This window comes from Papio anubis, chromosome 12 (genome assembly GCF_008728515.1).
Source record: "Papio anubis isolate 15944 chromosome 12, Panubis1.0, whole genome shotgun sequence".
Taxonomy (NCBI): Eukaryota; Metazoa; Chordata; class Mammalia; order Primates; family Cercopithecidae; genus Papio; species Papio anubis.
In genome coordinates, this window is record NC_044987.1 from 56,696,956 (window position 1) to 56,707,581 (window position 10,626).

Genomic DNA, 10,626 nt, shown 5'->3' on the forward strand with positions numbered 1-10,626 from the left:
CGCCACCATTTGGTAAAAGTCTCGGGTCCTAAATAAATGTAAAGGCAGTCTAGGCCCTAAGGATTGCAATTTCTGGGCAAGTCCTATTGCTGTGCTGGGCTTGGAGCCAGTGTACTCATACTTGGGTACTTGTGACATGTACATGGAGCCAGGGAGGCCAAGGGAGTGCTTACATCATCCCTCTCCCAACCTCAGACAGTGCAGTTCACAGCTCTGGGAAAGACTCCTCCCCTCTACCTGAGGAGAGAAGGGAGAGTAAAGAGGACTTTGTCTTGCAAGTTGGATACCTGTTCAGCCACAGTAGGATAGGGCACCAGACAGAGTCCTAAGGACCCCATTCTAGGGTCTAGCCATCACATGACATTTCAAGACACACCCTGGACCAGAAGGGAACCCACTGCCTTAAAGGGAAGGAATAATCAGCAGTGGTAACCAGGTATTACTCACCCTGGGCCTTGGGTAAAACTCAGAGCTGTGTTGCCTTTAGATGTGACCCAGCACATTCCTAGCTGTGGTGGCTACTTGAAGAAAGAAGGTGGAGGGGTAAAGGGCACTTTGTCTTGTAGCTTGGGTACCAGCTCAGCCACAGTGGGATAGAGCACCAAGCAGTCTCTTGGTGTCCCCAATTCCAGCTCATGGATGGCATTTCTGGACCTGCCCTGGGCCACAGGGGAGTCTCCTACCCTGAAGGGTGAGTCCCAGGCCTCACAGCATTTACACAAGCTGATTGAAGAGCCTTTGGGCCTTGAGTGAACGTTGGTGGTAGACTGGCAATACTTGCTGCAGGCTCAGGGCAGTGGTGGCCATGAAGAGAGACTCCTGTTTGTGGAAAGGGGAGTGAAGAAGGGGAAGGACTTTGTTTTGTGGCCGGGGTGCCAGCTCAGCAGCAGTAGATAAGATTTCTAAGGTTCTTGGCTCCAGACTCTGACTCTGAGATGGCATCTTTGGATACACCCAGGACCAGGGGGATCTTACCACCCTAAAAGGAAGGACACAAGCCTGGCCCTATTTGTCACCTGCTGATTGTAGATCCCTTGGGTCTTGAGCGAACATAAGTGGTAGTCAAGCAATGGTCACTGTGGACCTTGGGTGAAACCCAGTGCTATGTTTGCTTCAGGTCTGACCCAGGGCAGTCCCAGTGGTGGTGACCACAGGGGAACTTATGTCACCCCTCTCCCAGCTCCAGTCAGCTCAGTACAGACAGAGAGAGACTTCATTTGTGGGGGAAAGTAAAGGATGAGAACAAGAGTCTCTGCCTGGTAATCCAGGGAATTCTCCTAAATCTTACCCAAGACCACTAAAGCACTACCTCTACAAGTCTGCAAGAGCCACAACATTACTGGGCTTGGGGTTCCCCCTAGTGCAGATATGGCAGCAGTGATAAAAAAACTTAAATCACAGCATCCATGTCCCTTCGAATGGCTGGAAATCCTTCCCAAGAAGGACAGGTACAAACAAGCTCAGACTGTGAACACTACAATATACACCTAATTCTTCAATACCCAGACACCGATGAACATCCACAAGCATCAAAACCATCCAGGAAAACATGACCTCACTGAATGAACTAAATAAAGCACCAGCGACCAGTCCCAGCTGTCTCTTAGCAGAACTGATCAAGCAGAAGAAAGAATTAGTGAGTTTCAAGACAGGCTATTTGAAAATACACAGTCAGAGGAGACAAAAAAGAATTAAAAAGAAGAAAGCATGCCTGTAAGATCTAGAAAATAGCCTCAAAGGGTGAAATCTAAGAGTTATTGGCCTTAAAGAGGAGATAGAGATCTGGGTAGAAAGTTTATTCAGAGAGATAACAGATAGTTTTCCAAACCTAGAGAAGGATATCAATATTTAAGTACAAGAAGGTTGTAGAACACCACACAGATTTAGCCCAAATAAAAGTACCTTGAGACACTTAATAACCAAACTCCCAAAGGTCAAGGGTAAAGAAAGGATCCTAAAAACAGCAAGCGGAAAAGAAACAAATTACATACAATGGAGCTCTAATATGCATGGCAGCAGGCTTTTCAGTGGCAATCTTACAGGCCAGGAGAGAGTAGCATGACAAATTTACAGTGCTGAAGGAAAAAAACTTTAATCCTAGAATAGTATATCCAGTGAAAATACCCTTCAAACATAAAGGAGAAACAAAGAATTCCCCAGACAAAAGCTGAGGGAGTTGTCAACACCAGACCTGTCCTACCAGAAATGCAAACAAGAGTTCTTCAATCTGAAAGAAAAGAATGTTAATGAGCAATAAGAAGTCATCTGAAGATATAAAACTCACTGGTAGTAGTAAGTACACAGAAAAGCACAGAATATTATAACACTGTAATTTTGGTATGTAAACTACTCACATCTTCAGTAGAAAGACAAAAGACGAACCTGTCAGTGTTACAGCTTTTTAAGAATTTGTCCAGCAGGCTTTCTTGTTTTTACTGGAAGCCTCCCTCACAAAAAATGAACCTGTCAAAAATAATAACTACAACAACTTTCCAAGATATAGACAATATAGTAAGATATAAATAGAAACAGCAAAAACGTAAAAAGCAAGCAGATGAAGTTAAAATGTAGAGTTTGTATAAGTTTTCTCATTGCATGTTTGTTAGTTCATTTGTTTATGCAATCAGTGTTAAGTTGTCATCAGTTTAAAATAATGGGTTGTAAGATATTATCTGCAAGCCTCGTAACCTCAAATCAAAAAACATACAACAGATACACAAAAAATAAAAAACAAGAATTTAAAACACCACCAGAAAAAATCACCTTCACTACAATGAAGACAGGAAGAAAGGAAAGAAGTAGGTGAAGACTACAAAACAACCAGAAAACAAATAAAATGGCAGTAATAAGTTCTTACTTATCAATAATAACGTTGAATACAAATGGACTAAACTTCAATCAAAAGACACAGAATGGCTGAATTGATTAAAAACGCAAGACCCAATGATCTACTGCCTGCAAGAAATACACTTCTCCTATGAAGACAAACACTGAAAGTAAATGGATGGAAAAAGAAAGGGCTGGAGTAGCTGTATTTATATAAGACAAAATCGATTTCAGGACAAAAGCTATTTAAAAAAGACAAAGAGGCCGGGTGCGGTGGCTCACACTTGTAATCGCAGCACTTTGGGAAGCTGAGGTGGGTGGATCACCTGAGGTCGGGAGTTCAACACCAGCCTAACCAACATGGAGAAACCCTGTCTCTACTGAAAATACAAAATTAGCTGGGCATGGTGGCCCATGCCTGTAATCCCAGCTACTTGGGAGGCTGAGGCAGGAGAATCGCTTGAACCCTGGAGGCAGAGGTTGCGGTGAGCCGAGATCGAGCCATTACACTCCAGCCTGGGCAACAAGAGTGAAACTCTGTCTCAAAACAAAAACAAAGAATATCATTGTAAAATGATAAAGGGGTCAATTTAGCAAGAAGATAATAACAGTTATAAAAATATATGCACTCAACACAGGAGCACCCAGACATATAAAGCACATATTATTAGAGCTGAAGAGAGAGAGAGACCCCAGTACAATAGCTGGAGCCTTCTACACCACATTTGCAACATTGGACAGATCATCCAGACAGAAAATCAAAAAAGGACCATCAGACTTCATTTGTACTATAGACCAAATGGACCTAATAGATATTTACAGAACATTCCATCCAACAGCTGCAGAATACACATTCTTCTCCTCAGCACTTACATCACTCTTAAGGATAGACTATATGTTAGACCACAAAATAAGACTTTAAAAATTGAAAAAAAAACACAAAACCCAGGCGTGGTGGCTCACGCCTGTAATCCCAGCACTTTGGGAGTCCGAGGCTGGCAGATCACCCAAAGTTGGGAGTTCGAGACCAGCCTGACCAATATGGAGAAACCCCGACTCCACTAAAAATACAAATAAAATTGGCTGGGTGTGGTGGTGCATGCCTGTAATTCCAGCTACTTGGAAGGCTGAGTCAGGAGAATTGCTTGAACCCGGGAGGCGGAGGTTGCGGTGAGCCGAGATCGTGCCATTGCACTCCAGCCTGGGCAACAAGAGCGAAAATCTGTCTCAAAAAAAAAAAAAAAAATTGAAAAAAAAATTATATCAGGTATCTTCTCTCACTATAATGGAATACAACCAGAAATCAATAAGGAGTTTTGAAAACTATACAAACACATGGGAATTAAACAATATGCTCCTGAGTGATCATGGGTCAATGAAGAAATTAAAAAAGACATTTTAAAATTTCTTGCAACAAATGAAAATGGAAACACAACATGCCAAAACCTATGGGATACAACAAAAGCAGTATGAAGAGGAAAATTTGTAACAATAAGCGCCAACATTAAAAAAAGGTAAAACATCAAACAAACAACCTAATGATGCATCTTAAAGACCTAGAAGGCCAGCTTGGTGGCTCACACCTTGTGGCCAGCACTTTGGGAGGTTGAAGTGGGCAGATTGCTTGAGCCCAGGAGTTCAAGACCAGCCTGGGCAACATGGCAAAACCCCATCTGTATAGAAAATACAAAAGAGAGAGAGAGGGAAAGAGAGAGAGAGACAGAGAGAGAAAGAGAGACAGAGAGAGAAAGCTAGAAAAGCAAGAGTAAATCAAACACAAAATTAGAAAAAGAAAAGAAATAATAAAGATCAGAGCAGAAATAAATGCATTTGAAATGAAGAAAACAATACAAAAGATCAACAAAATGAAAAGTTGCTTTTTTTTTTTTTTGAGACTGAGTTTTGCACTGTCACCGAGGCTAGAGTGCAGTGGTGCGATCTCAGCTCATTGCAACCTCCGCCTCCTGGGTTCAAGCAATTCTCCTGCATCACCCTCCAGAGTAGCTGAGATTACAGGCATCTGCCACCATGCCTGGCTAATTTTTCTTTTCTTTTTTGGTATTTTTAGTAGACACAGGGTTTCTCCATGTTGATCAGGCTGGTCTCAAACTCCTGACCTCATGATCCACCCGCCTCGGCCTCACAAAGTGTTGAGATTACAGGCGTGAGCCACTGCGCCCGGCCGAAAAGTTGCATTTTTGAAATGATAAACAAAAGTGACAAACCTTTAGCCAGACTAAGAAAAAAAGAGAGAAGTTCCAAATGAATAAAATCAGAGATGAAAAAGAAGACATTGCAACTGATACCACAGACAGAAATTCAAAGTTCATTAGAGACTACTAGGAACAACTGTATGTCAATAAATTGGAAAACCTAGAAGAAATGGATAAATTTCTAGACACATACAACTTACCAAGATTGAACCATGAAGAAATCCAAATCCTGAATAGACCAGTAACAAATAATGGGATTAAAGCTGTAGTAAAGGTCTCCCAGCAAAGCAATGCTCAGGGCCCAATGGCTTTGCTGCTGAATTCTACCAAACATTTAAAGAAAAACTAATACCAATCCAACTTAAATTATTCCAAAAAATAGAGAAGGCAGGAATACTTCCAAACTCATTCTGCAAGACAAGTATTACCTTGATATCAAAACCACACACAGACACATAAAACAAAACAAAACAAAACAAAAAACAAAGAAAGAAAACTACAGGCCAGGCCAGTATCTTTGGTGAACATTGATGCAAAAGTCTTCAACAAAATATTAGCAAACTGAATTCGACAACACATTAATAAGATCATTTATCATGACCAAGTGGAATTCATCCCAGGGATACCAAGATGGTTCAACTTAATCAGTTTGATACATCATATCAACAGAATGAGGGACAAAAATCCTGTGATCATTTCAATTGCTGCCAAAAAAGCATTTGGTAAAATTCAACATCCTTTCATGATAAAAATCCTCAACAAACTGGGTATAGAAGGAACATGCCTCAACACAATAAAGGCCATATATGACAGACCCACAGCTGGTATCACACTGAATGGGGAAAAACTGAAAGCATTTTCTGTAAGTTCTGGAATAAGACAAGGATGCCCACTTTCACCACTGTTTTCAACATAGTACTGAGCAATCAGACAAGAGAAAGAAAGAAAGAAAAAGCATCCAAATTGAAAAGAAAGAAGTCAAATTGTCCTTGTTTGCAAATGATAAGAGCTTATATTTGGAAAAACCTAAAAGACTCCACCATAAAACTACTAAAACTGACAAACAAATTCAGTAAAGTTGCAGAATACAAAATCAACATACAAAAATCAGTAGCATTTCTATATTCCAACAGTGAACAATCTGAAAAAAGAAATAATCTTATTTATAATAGCTATAAATAAAATAAAATATCAAGGAATAAACTTAATCAAATAAGTGAAATATCTCTGCAATGAAAACTATGAAACATTGATGCAAGAAATTGAAGAGGACACCCAAAAAGTGAAAAGATATTCCCTGTTCATGAATTAGAAGAACAATATTATTAAAATGTCTATATTACTCAAAGCAATTTACAGATTCAATGCAATCCCTATCAAAACATAAGTGACATTCTTCACAGAAATATAATCCTAAAATATATATGGAACCACAAAAGACCCAGAATAGCTAAAGCCATCCTGAGCAAAAAGAACAAAACTGAAGGCATCACATTACCTGACTTCAAATTATATTACAGAGCAATAGTAACCAAAACAGTATGGTGCTGGCATAAAACCAGACACATAGACCAGTGAAACAGAATAGACAACTCATAAACAAATGCATATAACTACAGTGAACATTTTTTACAAAGTTGCCAACAACATACCTTGCAGAAAGGACAGTCTCTTCAATTAATGGTGCTGGGAAAACTGGATATCCATATGCAGAAGAATGAAACTGGACTCCTATCTCTCACCATATACAAAAATAAAATCGAAGTGGATTAAAGACTTAAAGCTAAGACCTGAAACTATGAAACTACTAAAATAGAACATTGGGGAAACTCTGCAGGGGTATTTTGTGGGTCTGTCATAGATGGCTTTTATTTGTAGCTATTGGGTAAGGATTTCTTGAGTAATAGCTCATCAGCACAGGCTACCAAATAAAAATGGACAAATGGGATCACATCAAGTTAAAAAGCTTCTACACAGCAAAGGAAACAATCAACAGAGTAAAGAGACAACCCACAGAATGAAAGAAAATATTTGCGAACTATCCATCTGACAAGATATGAATAACCAGAATATATAAGGAGCTCAAATAACTCAATAGAGAAAGATATAATAATCTGATTAAAAACTGGATAAAAGATCCAAATAGACATTTCTCAAAAGAAAACATACAAATGGGAAACAAGTGTTTAAAAAGGTGTTCAACATCACCTATCATCAGAGAAATGCAAATGAGAACTACAATGAGATATCATCTCATCTCAGTTAAAATGGATTTTATCCAAAAGATAGTCAATAACAAACACTGGCACAGATGTGGAGAAAGGGGAACCCTCATACACTGTTGATGGGTGTATATATTAGTATAACTCCTATGGAGAACAGTATATAATTTCCTCAAAAAACTAAAAATAGAGCTACCATATGATCCAGTAATCCCATCGCTAGGTGTATAATCAAAGGAAATCCGTATGTTGAAGACATCTGCACTCCCTTGTTTCCTGCAGCACTATTCACAATAGCCAAGATTTGGAAGCAACCTCAATGTCCATCAACAGATGAATGAATAAAGAAAATGTGGTATATATACACAGTGGAGTACTATTCACCCATAAAAAAGAATGAGATCCTGTCATTTGTAACAACATGGATGGAACTGGAGGACATTATGTTAAGTGAAATAAGCCAGGCACAGAAAGACAAACTTCTCATGTTCTTACTTATTTGTGGGAGCTAACAGTTAAAACCAGTGAACTCACAGAGCGTGTGATGGTTACCAGAGACTGAGAAGGCCAGTGGGTGAGAAATGGGGATGGGTAATGTATATAAAATATAGTTAGATACAATGAATAGGATCTAGTGTTTGATAGCACAACAGGGTGACTGCAGTCAGCAATAATTTGTTGTATATTTTAGAATAACTGAGGGAGTGCAATTGGAATGTTTGTAACACAAAGAAAGGATGAATGCTTGAGGTGATGGATACCCCATTTACCCTGATGTGATTACTACACATTGTATGCCTATATCAAAATATCCTATACACTCCATGAATATATATATACCTACTATGTACCCATAAAAATTAAAAATTAAAAAAAAGCAAAATAAATTTCTCTAGCTTTATCTTACATGTTTTACCACCAGCTAACCTATATAATATTAATAATTAACATCCCAGGAATAATCCATTACTAAAGACCCAATGCTCCACCAAGTGAACCTTGCCCTCCCATGAAAGAACGCTTTAAGAAGCTACTGACTACTCACCATTGCTCTAGTGCAGCACTACCACCCTTGGCCCTGGGCAGACAGGACCCCATCCCGCTGTGGAGTACCTACCTTGAAATTTTAAGTTTCTCTCTTTTGACTGGCACCGGCTGGGACTAGTAGTGTTCTCCAGGTGGGATGCTCCAAACTCAGTTTCTCCCCTTCAAGTGCTCTCTAACCTTCTTCCTAGTGCATGGGGTCAAACAGATGTCCTGAGGAGCTGCAGAATATGTGCCTGTGGGGTTGTCTCAGAGCCCAGTGGCCAGGCCACATTTCCAAAAGGACAGCCTGTGGGGCAGATCACGCCTGCTGGCCAACACAATATTATTTTATTAGCTCATGTGAAGTTGGACCATTAGGATGGTGCTGATGCAGATTTCGGTTGACTGTCACAAGCAGACACTGAGTTGCTATACCTTACACTTGGTCAATCTTCCCCCTCATATATCTTGGAATTTCTGCTGCTTCTCTACTACTGACCTTTTGGCTTGGGCTGCATGTGTGGGCCTGTCCACTGACTCTTGCCTGTGTACACTGTGACACCTCCTATCCAGAGCACCCGTGTGCAGGTGGGCCACTCATCTATTCTGCCTGCTGATGAAAGGAAAGGGTTCTACTGACATTGAAGAAGATTACATTCAAGGAAATGCAATGATAACAGCCTAATGAGTTCAAGAGAAGACATAGTTGGAAGGTGAGTTGTGTGTTTGTGCCATAAAATCTGAAATGATAGGCTGGGCATGGTGGCTCACGCCTGTAATCCCAGAACTTTGGGAGGCCCAGGCAGGGGGATCACCTGAGGTCGGGAGTTTGAGACCAGCCTGACCAACATGAAGAAACCCCATCTCTACTAAAAATACAACGTTAGCCAGGCGTGGTGGCGCATGCCTGTAATCCCAGCTACTCGGGAGGCTGAGGCAGGAGAATCACTTGAACCTGGGAGGCAGAGGTTGTGGTGAGCCAAGATCACACCATTGCACTCCAGCCTGGGCAACAAAAGCGAAACTCTGTCTCAAAAAAAAAAAAAAAAAAAAAAAAAAATCTGAAATGATAATTTAATATCACCAGAAAAGTAGTTATCATTTCCATTTAGACTCTGGGTAAGACGTGCATTTGTGTTAGTCATCAATGAAGCATGATAACAATCTTTATAACAGAGTCACTGGAGCCACATGTGTATGGTGGATGATTCAGTGTCATGAGTTAAAGGTTTTGAGGGTCAGCAGAGGCCAAAATGTCTATATTGCTTCAATACAAACAGGTTCCAAACAGTCATGGCATTGTGAGTAATAACAGCATTGCTACCTTCTTCAGGAGTGGGAGCTATGAAACCAGCAAGGAATGGTGCATTTGCAAATACAGAACATAAAAAGATGGTTCTCAAACCAGAACAGAAAGACACAGCACCTGGACACTACAAAGAAGATTCATGTGAGCCGGGCGCAGTGGCTCACGCCTGTAATCCCAGCACTTTGGGAGGCCGAGGCGGGCGGATCACGAGGTCAGGAGATCGAGACCATCCTGGCTAACACGGTGAAACCCCGTCTCTACTAAAAATACAAAAAATTAGCCGGGCATGGTGGCAGGCGCCTGTAGTCCCAGCTACTCGGGAGGCTGAGGCAGGAGAATCGCTTGAACCCAGGAGGCAGAGGTTGCAGTGAGTCGAGATTGCACCATTGCACTCCAGCCTGGGCGACAAAGTGAGACTCCGTCTCAAAAAAAAAAAAAAAAAAAGATTCATGTGCACTGACTTGACAACAAATACCTGAATACCTCTTCTCTACTCATTCTAAATCTTCATCAGTAAATCACCATAGCTCACATGAGCTCATGAGTTTTGCAATACCTTTTAAAACATATTGCTAATATTAACATTCCCCCCACCCACGTACACACTCACACACACTGGCCCAGGGCCTTGCACGTTCCAGGGAAATAGTTTTCTGTGGAAGGTGGTGGCAGCAATTTTGCACCCCACCCCACTGCCCCTTGGGGCATTTGGCATTGTCTGGAGACAGTTTTGATTGTCACAGCAGGTGGGAGCAGGGATTGCTACTGGCATCCAGCAGGCAGAGGCCAGGGATCCTATGAAACATCCTGCAGTGCACAGGACAGCACCCAGGACAAAGAATTGATTTGGTCCCAAATGCTATTAGTGCCAAAATTGAGAAACTGCCCTAAAGGCATCCCTGTTCTAGTAAACTCATTCTTAGGCTTATCTGTTCCCCCACAGCGTGTTTTTCAAAAGGAGCCACACACCACTGCCTCAGACTCACATGGATGTCATTTAAAATGCCTACTTACAGATCCTTACTCAGAT

The 10,626-nt window shown here is 41.0% G+C and overlaps 1 non-coding gene across 1 annotated transcript; it reads left to right on the forward strand.

Moving 5' to 3' along the window:
- The first annotated feature begins 2,386 nt into the window (after positions 1–2,386).
- LOC116269867 lies at positions 2,387–2,447 on the forward strand. Its single transcript, XR_004177681.1, has one exon. It is a non-coding gene; the product is annotated as a U7 small nuclear RNA (small nuclear RNA).
- Positions 2,448–10,626: the final 8,179 nt, after the last annotated feature.